General features: G+C 33.6%; 1 protein-coding gene, 1 non-coding gene and 1 pseudogene across 11 annotated transcripts in view; 2 read left to right on the plus strand and 1 right to left on the minus strand.

Moving 5' to 3' along the window:
- Ppp1r9a (protein phosphatase 1 regulatory subunit 9A) overlaps window positions 1-18,074 on the minus strand; it is a 310,969-nt gene that overhangs the window by 247,000 nt on the left and 45,895 nt on the right. The gene's annotated exons all lie outside the window — the stretch shown is intronic.
- Window positions 3,012-3,085, plus strand: Trnas-cga (transfer RNA serine (anticodon CGA)). The gene has a single exon. It is a non-coding gene; the product is annotated as a tRNA-Ser (tRNA).
- On the plus strand, window positions 5,284-5,429 carry LOC124992032 (uncharacterized; annotated as a pseudogene).

An 18,074-nucleotide genomic window follows, 5' to 3' on the forward strand; every position in this document is an offset into this window, starting at 1 on the left:
GAGGCTGAAAGAAAATTAACTATAAAACAAAATGAAAGAGTGTCCAAAAGAAAATTATCTGCAGTAATAAACTTTTTTAAAAAAGTATTAAAAATTGTATTATGAATTTTCAAATCTAATATAATTTCAGTTTTCACAGATCCAAAAAAGCCAAAACAAAAGCAAAACCTTTACATTGTCAACCAACATGAATTACATACAACTATTTCACTCCTTCTTATTAGATAATTTAGAATTATGCCTAAATAACATCAAGCCAGAATTTGGCTTCCATTATGATAAATGACTGGTGACAGGACAAAGAAGATAGCTACCCAGTCACAATTCCAAACAAAAGCAGTAACATACCTGAGCTACCAGAGAATCTGATATATTCTCTGTAGAAAATTAAGAAGAAATAACTACTCATGGTTCAATGGATATATCCGTGGGGTGACCTTAATAATAACAGATTACAAGAAACGACAAGTCAACAGAAAACAGCTTTCAAAAAAATTGTGTTTTAAATCCACATTATCTAGAAACAACCTAAGATTACTGTCAGACCTTTGAATCCATTTGCTAAGCAGCATTTAACATTAGTGCTTATTAGCTTTCATGAAAAAGAAAAAAATACAAGGATGATACACACAAACCACAAATCCCATTGAGAGATTTCCAACAAAATTCACATGAGCTGGCACTCATTCATGGCTACACTGACTTACAAGAACTCATTGATGGAGATATATAGAATATGCCTGACCATTAATAAACTGAAATTAATGCAATTTATTGCTGAAAACTGAAAATATGATCTAGACTTACAAATATATGACAAGTTTGATTTACAAATAGTAGAAGTCTGTTCAAACAAGTAAACTCTAATAGTAAATGAACTGTCTTTCCCTTCAGAATTTGCCCAGAAAACTCCATAAACTTGATTTAAATAACTCAAATTCTATCATTAAAAATTTCAATGTTTTTAGAAGAAACATTACCCAGAACATCTAAATCAAATTGATACTGAAAAATAAATCAGCCTAGAATTTCCAGAAATGTTGAAAACTTTAAATAGTAGTATTCAGAAAACTTACACTGGATCATTATTTCATTCTAAATATGACTGGTGTTTATTTTGGGGAAAGCACTCAAAAAAAGCTGAATGAAAATGAATGCAGCCCCACAAAAAAAGATCAAGACATAAAAATAATCCTGAGGAATGAATTGGCAATGTTGAATTTTTAAGCAGCCTCCAAGAAAAGAAGTTTATAGGAAAATACTGTTCACACCTAAAATTGTTCATCAGGTTTTCAGAGATTTACTGAAGGGAGAACCTGTAACACTTATTGTCTTTCAAGCTTTTATTCTTTCCATCTATGGAAAGAATATGCCACATAAAAATTTAGTCTACTCTATAATGATCACTTCATTAAAAACATACAGCATTGATATTTACTAAATGGCTATAGTTTGGTTTTTTTGGTATAATCTGATTTCAGGTAAACTTACTTTCTCCCAGACTATTTCTTAGCAAGATGTCCTATAAGAAACTACTTTATTGCCTGAGGTCAAGATGGCAACCTAGACTTCTATGACCTTGACCCATCTTCCCCTATCCCTCCACATGCATAAGCTCTGCATCATAATCTACTTTAAATACTCTTAGGAATAAACATATCATGAGTCATCACAGAAACCCAAGATGCCCAAGTCATACTCACCAGCTGATTTTATCAGAAAAATACTCTCTATTCCTGGATTTGGCCTCATCTCCTATCCTTCCTCAAATCCTGAAATACTGCCACATGCTCTCTGGAATTCACTACTGACTTTATACAGATTGACAAACACCTCTCCATAAAAATGACTCATCAGATGTCATGGAAGCCTTCAATGTTGCTCTATCAATGGTTAATTCTCATATTACCTGAGAATAAACTCACAGCATTTAGCAGAATGAATTATTCCCCATTTTCTTGAAACATTTTTGTTAACTTGGCTTTGGGGCGTCATCTATACTGGTTGTTCTTGAAGTTCACTGGTTACTCTTATTCTCCTTTGCTGATTCCTTATCTTCCCTAGCCCTTCAAAACTGAAGAACTCCAGGGTTTATATCTTCAACCTTTTCTTTTCCTGAATTCACTCTTTAGTGACAACTATCAAGTTTCTATCTTCAACCCAGACTTCTTCCCTGAACTACCTCTTGAACAGCTCAATCTCAGTGTCTAACAGATACCTCAAATTTAATATGTAAAAATCATATTCTTAATCCTTCCCCCACCACCATCTCCTCCAGTCTTCCCCATAGCAGGGAAAGAAAATTATAAGTTTCCAGTTACTTAGGCAGAAAACATGGCTGATATCCTTGACTCTCATTGCAATCCATCTGTTAGGCAAGTTGGATCTACCTTCACACTATATCCTAACTTACTATATATTCATTTATTCAATTATCATGTATTCTCTGTATTCCCAACAAGACTACAAGCTGCATAAAGCAAGACATGATATCTGCTTGGTCACTGTTATCTCCAGCACCAAGAATAGAGTCTGACACACAGTAGAGATATAGATATAGATATAGATATAGATAGATATAGATACAGATTCAGATAGAAAGAGAGAGTCAATATGTATGTAGAGTACATGATTAAATGAATGAAAGGTTCCAGATCCTTCATTCCATTTAAGACAATAGCAATCTCATCAAGGTGAAACATTCCTAAGTATGAAGTTTAAACAGCCTTACTTATTCTTAAACAGAAAACTTTTTTATTTAAAAAGCACATATTCACCAATGATAACCAGTCAAAACAAAATAAAGATTAATAATAAAACATGCTAATTATAATAGAGATAATTATATGTGGTTATCAAAGTTCAAAACATTACAATCCAACACAATAAACAATGCTAGAGTAATTTTCAGCCAAGTATGGTGCACACCAAGCTGAGGCAGGAGGATCACAAATTAAAGGTCAGCCTGAGCAATTTAGCAAGATTATCTCATAAATAAAATTTTAGGGGGCTGGGGAGATAGCTCAGTTGGTAGAGTGCTTGCCTCGAAAGCACAAGGCCCTGGGTTCGATCCCCAGCACCACAAAAAAAAAAAAAAAAAAAAAAAAAAAAAAATTTTAAAAGAGGTGGGGGGAGTCTGAGGCTGTGCTGAGATGCAGAATGCTCCCGGATTCAATCCCCAGTAGCAAAAGAAATTGGTTTTCATATAATTTTATATCAATGAAATTTAGTAGCATTTCAGGTTTTTGACATGTGTAACACCAATCATTACCAATCCTTACCCTCACCAAACTTTGAAGATACGAAGCAATTAATCTTCTTAACTAATACTGGTTATAAAATACAGGAACACTAGCCATCTTATAGCCAAACCTGTATAAACAACCTCTGACTTATGAACATAATGGCCCACAGGGAAAGGAGAGAGGAAGTAAGAGAAGAGGAAGAGTGGGAAATTGGGGCCACCTTCCTGAAATAGTAATCACCTGGGAAATGAACACCCAAGAAATGTGCCTTTATAATTGGGGGAAGAAGTTATTCACAAATGTACAGTTAATAAATTCTGGTCCCCAGCGAGATCGGTGACATCTTCTGAGAAGACCCTAACCCAGCTAAGCAAAGATAAACTGTTTCCTTTCAACTGATTTGGGTGTACTTTCCCACAGAAACAAAAATATCATTTTAATAAAGCAAAATTGTACAGTTAATACTTAAGATACATTTTGAGTTAAAAAGATTTGTGAGTTGGCCTGGGAACAGAGCCAGTATTTTTTAAAACTGTTTCAGTAAGGGAAAAAAATGTGTTCTGCGTTCCAAACAGCTGCCTTACACATAAACTTTTGAAACACAACCAGCTCATGTGCTGGAAACTGTCTGTATATAGGTTGGGTTTCAGGGGATTCAATTTGGCCCATGGCATTGCTGAATATGTTTAGGAATGAGTCACTTTCCATTAGGCCTCTTCCACTCAGATGGTGCAGTTTCAAAGACCTACAGCTTGTCCAGAAGTGAATGGACATGTTTAACATTTTATAAAATCTGCCCTAAAAGAAGGGTTTCAAGCTACCAGGCTTCTTTTCTCTGTCTGTGAATGGACTAGACTAAACTTCCTTTATCACCATGATTCATATCAATTTTGAGGTTGAAATACAATGTCATTGCTTATTTGATTTGAAGACCAGAGCCTTTTATATACCCTGACTGTTCTAAATGGTGCAATGCAGTATTTGTTTTCCAAATTAAGAGAAATAAGAATTAATTTTTGAGAATTTTAAAATGCTTGCTAAAATTATGTGAAAAGCTCTTTGGGGATTCTGAAAAATATGCGTAAGGAATCACTTATAAATAAGGACATATCAGACACTCTATTTGTAATGAAGAGTAGAGAGCATGAGCCTCATAAGTCACGGACATGTTGTCAGAGATCAGTGGTATCATTATTAGCACTGCTTCATTTAGTTATGACTATAATGCCCCTCAACAAAACTGCTCAAACAGCTATTTACAATGGTTAAAAACACTGGTAGTTGTATCAAAATCAATTTGGTTATGCCAAAGACATTTATGTATATTTCCTAGGAACTGAGAAAATAAAATGAGAAATGCCAAGTCTTTAAGAAGAGAAACAAGAATGAAGTTGCACTGAGCTAACTTAACTAAAGAAATCCATCAGTGCCCTGCCGTTTCTAAAGCAAACACCATGGCAAAAAAGGCTATATGCTCTTGCTCTTTTTGCAACAGCCTTCTCTGATACATCGTCCACTCTCACAGTCAAATAGATGCACTTCAATACAATGCAAAGATCGATTTTTACTGGATAGCTCTTTCCACATGGATATCCTGCCAAATGTATTACTCTCAATTTATCCAAAACCAAACTCAGCATTTCACCTGACAACTGCTCCCCTAACTTTCATGTTTCCATCTATGATTATCCCAGTTCTTTTAATCATTTATATCAGAACTGCCTTGCCTCATTTTAAAAATGAAAATTCCTACTATCTATCCTTCCAAAACCTCATTGGGTAAAAAATGTATAATAAGTTCCTCAGATGGTCCTAAAACCCACTCAGGTATAAGAACCTCTTAGATTCATCCTTGACTCACTGAGTTCATCTAATATTATATCCTCCCTCTCTCCAACCCAAGTGTTACTAGAATCCAGGATCCTAAAGTACAATTTCCTAAGTAGTATCTTATTTACCCAAATTAAAATTTCTAAATCATTTTTGTTTTTCTTCGCTTCATAGTTTATCTTAACTTATATGCCATAATTACAACTTCTCATCCTATATCACTTTTTGTTGTTAAGTTGGGAGGAAGACTTACAGACAGGTACCCAAAAAGAAGAAGAAAAAGAAAGAACTCCTTTTTTGTAAGCCAGAGCTCATTTTTCAGTATGTGTTTTGATATTTATAAGAAGGAATATTATGGGGAAAAACCCACCTTCCTAACTTCTAAGACTCTGTAAATAAGAATCCTCAATCTGTCTATAATCTCATCCCAAGCTTGATCTTGCACACTCTCTCATTCCATATGAATCCTCTACTATGATTACAAATGTTGCTCCTACTTAATAATCATCTTAGTCTGATATTTTCTACCACCAACAACTTAATTTCCTAAAATATATAGAGTCTACTTCACTCCAATCTATTGCTCAAGGAAAAACTTAAACCACAAACTCCCTTCTTAACCAGTACACCACATTATTATAATTAAAGACATTCTTTAAGCCCATTATTCACTCTACTTCTCCTAAACAATAATCTTACTGAACTTTTGAAAAATTTCTCCTTAACTCAACAATAGTCAAGACTGGGTCATTATTATGCCTCAAATCCCAAGGCTAGCATTCAAGCCCCAACAATTACATTAAATTAATTAACTCCAGTTAGTCTAAGATCCTTATGGTTGTCCCCCAAACATGATTTTGCCCAAGCTACTCATCACATCTAGAAGGATCTTTTCCTTCCACTTTTACCAATGCAAATCCTATATTTCTTTGAACACATAGTACAAGAACTTGCTTTGGCCCTTTGTAACTCTTAGTAAACAATAATAACTAAAATATTCAAACACATATTTTTATGATGCAATGTACATATTCCTTTTTCCCCCCACAGTAGTAAAAGAGAACAAATCTCAAGGCAAAATCTGAAGGAAATGAAATCTCAGTATTGTTTTAAAAAACTGAAACATCTTGGACATATACTAAATAATTTCTACTTTCTTATTATTTTTAATTACTTCTTCCAGGAAGTATTTTTCTTGCCATTAAGAATCAATTCATTTGAAGGCATTTGTTGGAAAATTGGTGGAAATGGAGAAAATCATGCTAAGTGAAATGAACCAGACTCAGAAAAATCAAGAGCCAAATGTTTTCTCTCACATGTGGAAGCAAGAGCAAGATAAGGAAAAGGAAGGTGGCATGGGAGGGGACAGGATATCATAAAGATATAGGTAGATCAGTAGAGTAGAAGGAAGAAAACAAGGAGGGAGAAAAAAGGAAAGGGGTAAGAAATATGGAATGAATTTAACAATTTCATGTTATATATACATATAAATGCACCAAACAGAATTTCACCTGTATATATATATATATATATATGTGGAAAATATCAATCAAAAATAATTGAATAAAGGAGTGAAACAAAGCTCAATACAGGACAGGAGGGAGAAAAGGGGGAGGGAGGAAGAAAGGGAAAGTGGGGAATGGGGATTGAAATCAAATTCCTTGCAAGTATTATTTTGTCAAAATGAACCCAAATATTATGTATAATTATAATGTTCACTAACAAAGAATATATTCATTTTATTAGTCTTTTTATACTGTACTACACTGGGATTGAAAGAACATGGAATCTGCAGTAAGAAAGTGTGTGCTCAATTCACATCGTGATGACCTTTTGGCAAATCCTTCTAAGCTTCAATCTCCCCTTCAGTAACAAGGCAATTACCTGGCCCCAAAACCTGGCAACACTTGAGGTTCAAATCACCAAAAGCCTAAAATATTCCAGTTCTCCCAACTTAGCTTCATATTAATCTTTCTCAGAGCTAGGCCAGTACACACCTAAAGGGAATCTACTTAATTGGCCATTCATTTTCTTCTTGCTTAGAAAGTCCAGTTCCTGGGAAGAAAAATCAAATCCAAGAAACACAGCTGGAACAAGTTAGTATCTTAGTTGCTCTGTTAATGCTAGAAAAATCATAAATCTATTATTCATGGGATAATGCTTAGCTACTTGTGACAAATTGAAGGTTGAGAAAATATTTGCACAAAGAACCATCATACCAGCTAAGTCGGGCCAAGGTAGAGGTCACTGCCAGAGAATGAGCAGCCTGTCACACTTGTAACGAAAACAAAAAAAGAAAAAAGAAAAAAAGTCTTAACAGCATATGTCAGGAATGCATTGCTTCATCTAGGAAAGGTGATTTCCCTTCTCTCTGGTATATGTTTGATTTGCATCAATGTAATAAATCATGAAAGCTAAAGTCAGCATGAATCTTACCCACTTATGTATCTGAAACTAAAACTTAGAATAGATACTCCCTAATAAAATAACAGGACCGTGGTTTTTGTACAGTGCAAAACCAAGGTTATTTGGGAGGGGGGGATACACTGCTTTTATGAATTAAAATTAGGCATTATCATTTATGTCCCACAGCCACCTTATGTGTGTGCCTGGGTCATCATGGTTGTTAAAATTTCTCTGTAGTTTAATGTAGAAACAACTTATTATAAAAATACAAACTTGGTAGTAAGTTACCCAGAGTATGCAAAAATAATAGCATGAGGTGATTTTAATGATTGAAAATTTCTGTAAGGCAAGGCCTAAATCAGATTTTAGAGGAAATTATGGTCATGAAGAAAAATTCTTGTATCTTGACAATCTAAAAATCCCAAAAATTTCATTAGAAAAGCAAAGCAAAGTATGCTGCATTTTTAAATAGCACTGAAGTGATTTTTAAAATACTTCAACCAGATAAATTGTTTCTATGAGCTAGAACAGCAACTCTCAGCACAACTTTTTTGCTGGTTGTTTTCGTTAGTTTCTCCAGTGACCTGTAACTACTTGCAAACACTCCTATCTAAAAACTGATTGCTGGAGACTGCCCTATACAGAGGGTTCCAAAGTTACACATACTTCACTTGCTACAAAAAGAACAGAAAACAGTTCTCTCACCCTAAAACCAAAACATTTCAAAGGTAACTAGAATAATTAGCAAGAATTAAGAGTTATTTTAAATTTAATCAGCTTGTTTCACATTCTTTCTCAATGAGAAAAATAACTAGGGAGTCTAGCAATAGTAGTAAAGAAAACAAGTACTGCAGTCTTTTCTTACTTGGACAACTTTAACAATTCATTGACTCAGATTTTAAGCACCAAATGATTGCCAAGTATCTTTTGTCATAAAATACCATATACCCACTAATCCACTTGGCTGACCTCCTAAAGGCTACTTAAGTATCAGTTCCACGAAGAAGCCTCCCCAGACCTGCATGCACCATAATTACCACCCTCAGGGCACTCGACACATTGACTTCTAACTGTTGATTTATTAGTTTTGCTTATTTTTTCTCTTCTCTCCCTCTGCTCGCCCTCCTTCTAGCCTCTGAACTCCCCTGAAGACACAATATCCCCAAGTTCTTGCTCAAGTTCTGCCACAGAGTAGTGTTTGCTGAATGAAAAAGCAGAGTGAGAGCAAGCTTAAGAAATAAACCAACCACTGAGATGGTCCAATTCAACCTTCACTTGCTATGTAAAAGTACAGAAGACTTAAATGCTAGAGCCAGGACTAGAAACCCCATTTCTAATGCTCAAAGATGATCCCTGATGTGTACAAAAACAATAGTTTATGGTATATGAATTTAAAATAGTAATCATAGTTAAAAACTCAGTTACATGGCATATTAGAATCTGTAAGGTCTCATTCACAAACTTTCATTTCCATGCTTTACCAATAAAAAGTTAAGTGTTGCTTAACTGGTAAACTTAAAATGCATTTCAAATGCCTATGATGCCATATTTATATCACCCAAAAATATTTTTGAAAACCTGCTCAAAGAAGTTTTGATATTAAACATATCATCTGAATATTCTGAAAGTTGGTTGTCCATGTAAAGGCTACATGGTTCTATAAACCTGAATACTTGACTTCCTAAGTATCCTAAATAAAGAGTTGATTTTGCTGTATTCAAGCAATTTCTTCTTGGAATTTTAAATGCTATGAATTCATATAATCAAAAGTAAGTCCTTTCACTGATAAAGCATATATGAAGGGTAAGCGGATACAGGAAAAGAACTTCCTTTCTCTAAGAGCTACTATGCATTTTCCTGTTATTCTGTGGCAAGTCTGCCTACACTGAAACCCACAGATACAGAAATTCAAAAGGAGCTATGTTAATATGCAAGAGTTTGACTCCTGCAGGAATATACTTAGTTCTTTTATGCTGAAGTCAATGACAATGTAGTCACTCAGACTCCCCAAATCCAGACTAAAATTAAGGTAGATTCCACTGCATTTAAGGTATATATAATTTAGATTACACATGCATCATTTCAAAGTAGGTTTCTAATGAAAGGTGATTTTACTAACTACTTATCTGCATTTTCAACTTACGTTTTTTGGTTGAATACCATATGCTTATAAATAGAACTCTAGTTTTTTTCCTTATAAGGAAAAACTTCTACATTTCTTCAAACAGAAAAGTGAGATTTTCATATGAAGAAAGGTAAGGAAATTCAATTTAGGGTCATATGTCATAAACTCACGATATGGGGAAAAATTATTTTAAATATTTTACATTTACAAAAATACTGAGTGAAGTTTTTTTAACCCACTAATTTCAACTGACAACCCAATATAATACTATCTAACAACCTTATTTGATCAGGAAGTTCTTTAAAAATCTAAGAGCCATTAAGGCACCAAAGTTGACAGCAGGTACTTTAAGGAAATTAATTAACAGATATCTTAGCAGTAGCACATTTTTGTGGATTAAGAAACCTAGGGATAGTAAACTGCAAAAAGAACAACATAAACTACTTTGGGGGTGGACTGGACATAAATCAATTTTTTAAAAAACTTACTCTATATAAAGGACCAATACCTAGGTGAACTGCATTAAAAAAATGATTCTAGGGGAACAGGTTCTATCATTCCTTATGTTAAGACTAAGGAATTAATTGATCTGCAGAGAACCCCAGAAAATTCAGTTGAACAAAGACAGTTTTCCAAGTCATGATGTGTACATGATGGTACACACCTGTAATTCCAGTGACTCGGGAGGCTGAGGCAGCAGGATCACAACTTAGGCCGTTTCAACTTAAGAAATAAAAAGGGCTAGGGATGTAGCTCAGTGTTAAAGTGCCCCTGTGTTCAATCCCCAGTACCTTCTCCCAAAAAATGTAGGCTTCCACCCCCAAATCCAGAGAATCAAAAAGTAGAATACAGTTCTTATAAGACATATTAGATACAAAATGAGCACTCAAATATTTCTGTAATAACAATATTAATAAAATAAGGCAAAATAACCATCCGTTAGACAAACTGATGGTGGGGCTCTGCCCAAATATATTGGCTGTACCAAAAACAATCTGTTCTAGAATGGGTACTCAAATCACAAATAAATCAAGAGTATGTTAAAGGGCTAACAGCAAACATTTTCCAAACTTTAACTCATACTTTAAACAGTATTTTACTGCTCAAAAGGACATTTGTATCCAAATGTGGCCCTATTTGCTACCGAGGTAGGTACAAATATTTCAGAATCATTTTTGCAAAGGAAGGTACAAATATTTCAGAATCATTTTTGCAAAGGAGCTCCAATCATTTCTAAAATTAACCTTAACTCCTTAGATACTTCAACTTCCTAGAAAGGCAATCAGACAGAACTTCTAAAATATACCTAATTTTATTTTTATAAAGAACTTCATAGTCATGTCTTTTGTTTAAAAGATTATAGATTTTCACTTCTGAGTTATTCTATGCAAGTAACTCAGGTCATCTATTTTTTATTTACTGATTAATGAAATGGAAATAATGCCTGGGTTGTTATTTTGATAACCTACTGGGTGTCTTGAATATTCTATTATTAATTACAATACCTTTTTGAAAAGCACAAAACATTTAATAGAACCAAAAGATGCAGGAGTTATCTGAAAAAATGAAATATTCTTCCTAAGGTTCAAGTTTCTCTTTTAGGGCAAATCTGTCTCTTTACTGACCAGTTTTGTTTTCTTGGGAAGCAGAGGAAGGAGAAGAAAGCAAATCAGAGTTGAGAGAGTTAGTGAATTTAGGATTTTCCCTTCTGAACTAAATATATCATATCATTACTAAGCTCCTACCTTTACCTGTTCAAACTGAGAAGGCGATGAAACCAGTAAGCAGATGCCAGCACTACAGAACATGCATCATAAGCATCATTCCCTATCAACAAAGGAGTCTATAAAACCAATTGGGACAACTTAGGAAATGAATTGGAACTTTGTTTTTTTCACTGAACATACTCACAGACAAAACAAAGTGAGGAAAGGCACCAATCACAAGAAAAAATTTTTAAATGGACATAATCTTCTCATTTATATTCTGGAAAGGGAGGAAAAAAGATCTGGAGATAGACATAGATATAGATACAGGTATAGCTATGTAGAATCAAATTCTATCTCCATCACTTAATAGTTATGAACCCTAGCAAGTTGTTAACTTCATTAAAGTACTAAAACTTTACCTGTAAATAAAATTTACGAAGGATTAGTAAAACTTAGCAGGATTATGGTAAGAATGAAATGAATGTAATCTATGTAAAACACCTGGCAAAATGTAGGCAGTGTTATTTCCTTTACTACTTTCAAAAGGGGTTCCAGAAATTCTGTCTTCATTTTATTTTGACCTAAACCAAAAGAATCAAAGACTATCATTTATAAAATAAATGATACTATAGGAGTAGCCTCAGTGTACCTTTAAGAGAACTCATTTGGTTCCCCTAGGACAGAAGACACACAAAAACCCTTGAAGAAGGGCCAAAGGAGTAACAGAGTTCACTGGTCATTTTCACTTAGTATCAGACAAATGACCTCAAGACCTATAACTGAACAAACTCTTGAGAGAATGCCAGAATTTAATCAGATATTTTTTATTATCTCTAAGATTTCTGTGCTTTTGCCAGATAGAAAGAACATGAAGAGGAAAAGGGGCGAGAGCGAGAATGAGAATTCCCTCAGGTTCAAAGATCTTTGCTTGGTGAAAAGATACTGAATTGTCTTATGAGCCAAAGAATACAAAACTTAATCAAGTATTGCAGAAAACATTCTACACAGGAGAACAGGGATGTGCATCACATGGTTAAGAAGAACTAACTTATCCTTCTTATCAGTAAATAAACTGTGATATATCCATGAAATAAACTACCAAAAATCTAGTGAGAATCCTACTCAAATTTTTCATGCAACCTCAAATACTGGAGAAAACTGCTTGGGATAATAAAATCCTGAGGAGATTTAGATTTAACTATAAAAACATTTAGAGTCACTATTAGGAGATTCAAAAATCATTAGAATCTTATGGTAACGAAATCAATCCTTTTTTAAGTATCTGTCAAGTAAAAAGAATTTGAGCTATTAGAGAGTGTCAAGTCAGTAGTTCTTTATAATTCCAATTAAAATTTAAAATTAAGCAAATGTAGTTTAGATTCATGATTATATGTAGGAATCTTACCAGCTCTGTACATGGTGTTGACAAATTTAAGGGAACACTAGGATCACCAAATAAGTTTAATTTGTGAGATGTGTAAGAATGTTTTCAGTTCACAGGAAAATATTTAAATCAAATATAACAAATTAATAGAGTTTTAAATACTTTAAAGTTAAATATAACTATTATTTTAAAACCCTTAAATTGTTAAAATTCACAGATCAAGAAAAATGAAGTAAGTTGCACTTAGAATTCAAAGATAAAACTAGGTATTTGAATCTATAACATTTTTAATACATTTTAATAATTTTTTAAACTCTGGATAATTTTTCTGCCCACAAGCACTAAGCTTAGGAGCACCAGCTACATTATAACATAATGTTAAATAAAGCAACTTCAATGGCAAGATTTAAAAACGAACATTTTTTCATAGACCTGAATTCACAGAATTCCTCCAACCACAACTGGGCATTAAATACTAGGAATATAAGTAAATGACTCTGCACAAGTAAAATAAAGAACTTACTAATCTTGACATACTTTGTGAGTTTTCATTTATACCCAAGCTAAATATGGAATATAATAATAAAAGGATACTCCAGATTTAGTTTGGATATAAATGAAAAACTTTTTTTCTACTTTGAAGTAGATACTTATTAGCTACTTCCATGAACTTTCTAACAGTTGTTCATTAGCTATTTCCCCAACTTTGTAATCTATAAAATATGTAACAATATTCTTCCTTGGTATTTTATGCCACACTGTTGTAAAAGTCCTACAAAGAATCTGGGCTACAGTACAGAAAATGTCTCTTTTTTCTTTGAAAATAACCAAGTCAAGTAAAAGAAAAAAAAGAAATTGTTATAATCTGGGATTTGAGCCAGGTTTCAATTTTTACAAATGGAAATAAATGGATTACTTGATATAACAAGAAAACAAATATAATCTCAAGGTTTAATTTTAAATTGTTGATGACTTAATAAAACTATATTTTTCTCAGAGCCTGTATTTAATATGGTTATTCACTGTTTTAGGGCTCAAATTTTTATTTCAATTATAACACCAACAGTACCATCATAACAAATAACAGTAAACAGAAAGAAGCTGTTAATGAGAAGAGGAATGTATTCATTTAGTGAACATTGTTTGAGCACCTACCATGTGCCAGGGACTGGCCTAAGCCTCAGAGCTAGAGAGATGAATGAGAGAGACAAGATCTCTACTGTCTTGAAAAATAAATTCTAAAACAGAAAAAATAAATGAAGAAGAAAACAGGTAATGATAAGTTCTACTATGGGAACAAAATGGTTAAGAGCCTGAGAGGCTGAGAGGAAATGACATTTAGGCAGTGACCTGGATATCAGGAACCAGCCATGTACAAGCCTTAACAGTACATGATGTTTTCACAAAAGTTACCTACTTTCACTGTGTTCTTGGCAAGTGCTGGATCTACTGAGACCAGTAACCACATTAGGCTTTTTTACATACCAAGTACATAATATGTCTTCCTTCAGTGAGCAGTTACAAGTTACACTTATGACTGATTAAAGATTAATAAAAAAGGGTATAATATTAATACCTTACCTGCTAAGTCACTTCTAATCTAAAAATGAATATTCACTGCTAATAAAACTTCTACCCAGAAACCCTAACAGGCCTATCAAATATGTAGGTGCTTTCTCATGACTATTTGGTCAAAATTCCAAAATAAAATTAAAATTGTCAGTCTTTGTATGGTACTATACCTGTTGTTCCTACAAAAAGAAGTGTGAGGAAAGTGGTTACAGCAAAGTGGACTAAGTATGCTCACCCAGGTACCAATTTCTAACAGTACCAAAGATAGTCACTGTACAGAATAATCATCCAGGTTACTTCTTTTGTTCAAGGATGAAAGTTAGTTCCCAAATTCCATTCAGATAATTTCAAAGGTAACACTATTTAGAAAAGAAATTTAAAGATAATGTACCATTATTAATAAATTAAAATTATATCAAGAAATAAAAAATGAAATGCATACCACATCCAATAATAGAATAACCCAAAGCCTAAACAAATACCCACGTCAGGAAAAAAATACAACAATTCCTCATTTATTTTCCTAACCTTTGGAACACAGTTCTATCCACACCTGTCAACCTAATCACACTTCTCTTTGCCCACTGATTACTTTGTTCCTAAAATTCTGGCTTCCATCACTCTCTCAGTACTCCCCAAAAATATCCTTTACTTAAATCTAGCAAAATCACTAATTTTAAAAATTCTTCCTTTATTAAGGCAGTCTTCCAAGAATATTGTTGATAATGTCGACAGAGTTGTATGCAGAAACACAAAAAAATTTTAAGAGATAGGAGGTTTGAGGTTCACTCCATCATGGGTAATAGCTGTGTAGCTCGCCTGAAGTACAAGCTGCCCTACACATGGCTTTAAGTTACATGATATACAAAGGACTAAGCAGAAAGAAGGTCATCCCCTTTGATTATCTGATGTAGTATCAAGGATAAGTAAATATTGCTGTGGTACAGTTTTTAAAAACAGAAGGACACAAGGAATCAAATTTTCTATTGGTTCCAAAATAAGATAAAAATGTTGAGAACTCTGCTATTTCATAAGTCTCATATACACTAAAAAAAAAAAAAAAAACTGTACAATGATAATTAAATTTCTAAAGACATATTCCAAACCTAGTAGAAACCAGTTTGAAGTTTAACGCATGGTTTGTGAAAAGGCAATCTGATTATATATACCCACAGCTGAATTCTAAAGAACATCCAGAAACAGTTATCTTGTAATTTCCCCATCTTTGCAAATATTGACAAATGAAAATTCTGAATCTAAACTTTAATGCTAGCTTATCTGATTGATTTCCATTCACACTTAACTGAGGACCTAATATGCATTATGGGTATGCACTGGGCCAGAAATTTAAAGAAAACAAAATTAAGATTTACCTTTAGGAAGCTACCACCATGTATATTTTTTAACTTATGTAAAAAGTGGGTATTCACACAAGAAAATTAACATAAACTAGATGGTATGGGAATGCAGAAAAAAGAAATATTATATCATGATACCAATTAAATGATTCAAGAAAAGAAATTGAATGTATTTACTGCACAACTTTATACTTGAAAATATAGCTAATAGGGATAAAAACAAATTTTGCAGAAAACACTTTTTTTAACCACTGCTACATCATTTTATGAAATTTCCTACTGTCACTTTTATCCAGTCATACAATAGCTCCACTTATGCTGATTTACAGAAATTAATCACCAGTAGTGACCAGATAATGAAAGGAAAAAAATCAGTGTGGGAGTATTTTAGTTCCATAGAAAAATCATCCATTTGTGTAGTCAAATTAAATATAAACAAATAATAAAACATGCAAAATGAAGAAGAAGAATATTAAGAAATCAATCTTTACACAGAAAGTAGAGGACCTAGAGCCAGGCACAGTGGTGCATGCCTGTAATCCCAGCTACTCTGAAGGCTGAGGGAGGAAGATCACAAGTTTCAGGCCAGCCTCAGCAACCTAATGAGACCCTGTCTCAAAACAAAGGGCTGGGATGTAGGTCAGTGGTAAAACAACCCTGTAGTCGGGGTTGGGGAAGAATAGATTTAAAATTCTACTCTCATGGCCCAGTGGTGATGGTTCTATTTTTGTTTGGAAAAAAAACTACAAGCAAAGAATATTAACACTCAATGTGTTTTTAAGGGGGAAAAAAAAAAAGGTTTTGACTTACAGCTAATTTTCTCTTAAGTCTGTGTTCCTTCTGAAATGCTCACAAGTACTTTAGGACTAGGGTTCAGATAACAAAATAACCTGTGTGGGAAAACTGGACATACCTACTAAAATGACCAGCTTGAAAGTTTATCCACCAGCATTCACTAATGGAAAGAATCCACCCAACTGGGACCCAGCAGTAACTAGAGAATATAACCTCAGGCAACAGGACAGGAGCAACACTGCCACAGGTACAGACAGGCTGGCAGGTGGACAGGCAGGTTTGGCAGCAGTCAGTTAGATCCCTGGCAAAGCTGCAGAGATACCATGAGAGGCAGAAATCCAAATTCAGAAAGTAACACAAGGACCCCATTCTGTGTCAAAGCACAGAACACCTATTTCCCAACTCTAAATAATACTGATCCCCAAGCCCAAATCAGGACTGACTCAGAAAGGAGCCAAGTTTATAGCAGATCTGTAGACCCTGCTGATGTTTAGTCATGAAAGTTATAACAGTGTCAGAAACACAAGTATGCAAATGAAAAAACCCTAATTCCTGATTCTGTTTCAAATAAGCACTAATTTTTAAAACTAACAACAAATTTGCAATAAATGATTAATACTGAGAGTAATTATTGCTCTTTTATGAAGAAATTCAGTATCCAGTATTAAGGAACTAAAGAAAATTAACAACAGTTAAGTTCAGATAGTTTTATAGGAAACCAATTAGAGAAAGAGGGGAAAAAGTACTACCCAGCAGGAATTAAAGCAGAACTATTTTGGGTCAATTTTATAAGAGAAAAGATTCTCCATCTCCTACAGGTTGTTCTTGATTATCCATGCCACAAGAAGAACACAGAGCATGGATAAACAAAACAATAGATACCACAAAAACCATACATTCCTATGTATTTCAAGAAGTAAAATTCATGTGCTAAATTTGACATATCGTTTAAATTTTCCTTTGAAGAACAGGAATCAGAGAGTATGTTCTTTATGATTTAAACACAAAATACCAGACAAAAAGGATGAAGAGCTTAATACCAATAACCCTCCATTAAGGGATGAACACCTCAAGAAAAGGAAACTAATCCCAGAGGAAGATCTGGAATACATGAATAAATGGTAAAAAAAAAAAAATGAAAAGCAGGTGTGTAAATGAAAATAAACATAACTAGGGGCTGGGGATATAGCTCAGTTGGTAGAGTGCTTGCCTTGCAAGCACAAGACCCTGGGTTCAATCCCCAGCACCACACACACAAAAAAAATAATAATAACTATTTTAACAATATTAATAATACCTCATTTGGCAAGTTTTAAAAATGATCTAAAATTTTGTATATATATGATCTAAATAAATTTAAATAAATAAATTTTGTGCCTATAGGAAAAGGAATAACAGAAATTGTAGGGCTCTATAGAAGAATTAAAAATATTGAATAACTTTAGATTTTGTTAAGATATGCAGCTATATACATATATCTATATATACACACAAACATATTTCTAAAGAAACCAATATTAAAAATAACTTTATAACTTCCTTACTACTGGATGGAAAAAATGAGAAGTAAAAACTAAAAAATCCACACACTCAAAAAAAAGGGAGAAACATCAAACATGGGAATACACACACACACAGTTTCAAGAGTAA

The sequence above is a fragment of the Sciurus carolinensis genome, chromosome 8 (assembly GCF_902686445.1).
Source record: "Sciurus carolinensis chromosome 8, mSciCar1.2, whole genome shotgun sequence".
Taxonomy (NCBI): Eukaryota; Metazoa; Chordata; class Mammalia; order Rodentia; family Sciuridae; genus Sciurus; species Sciurus carolinensis.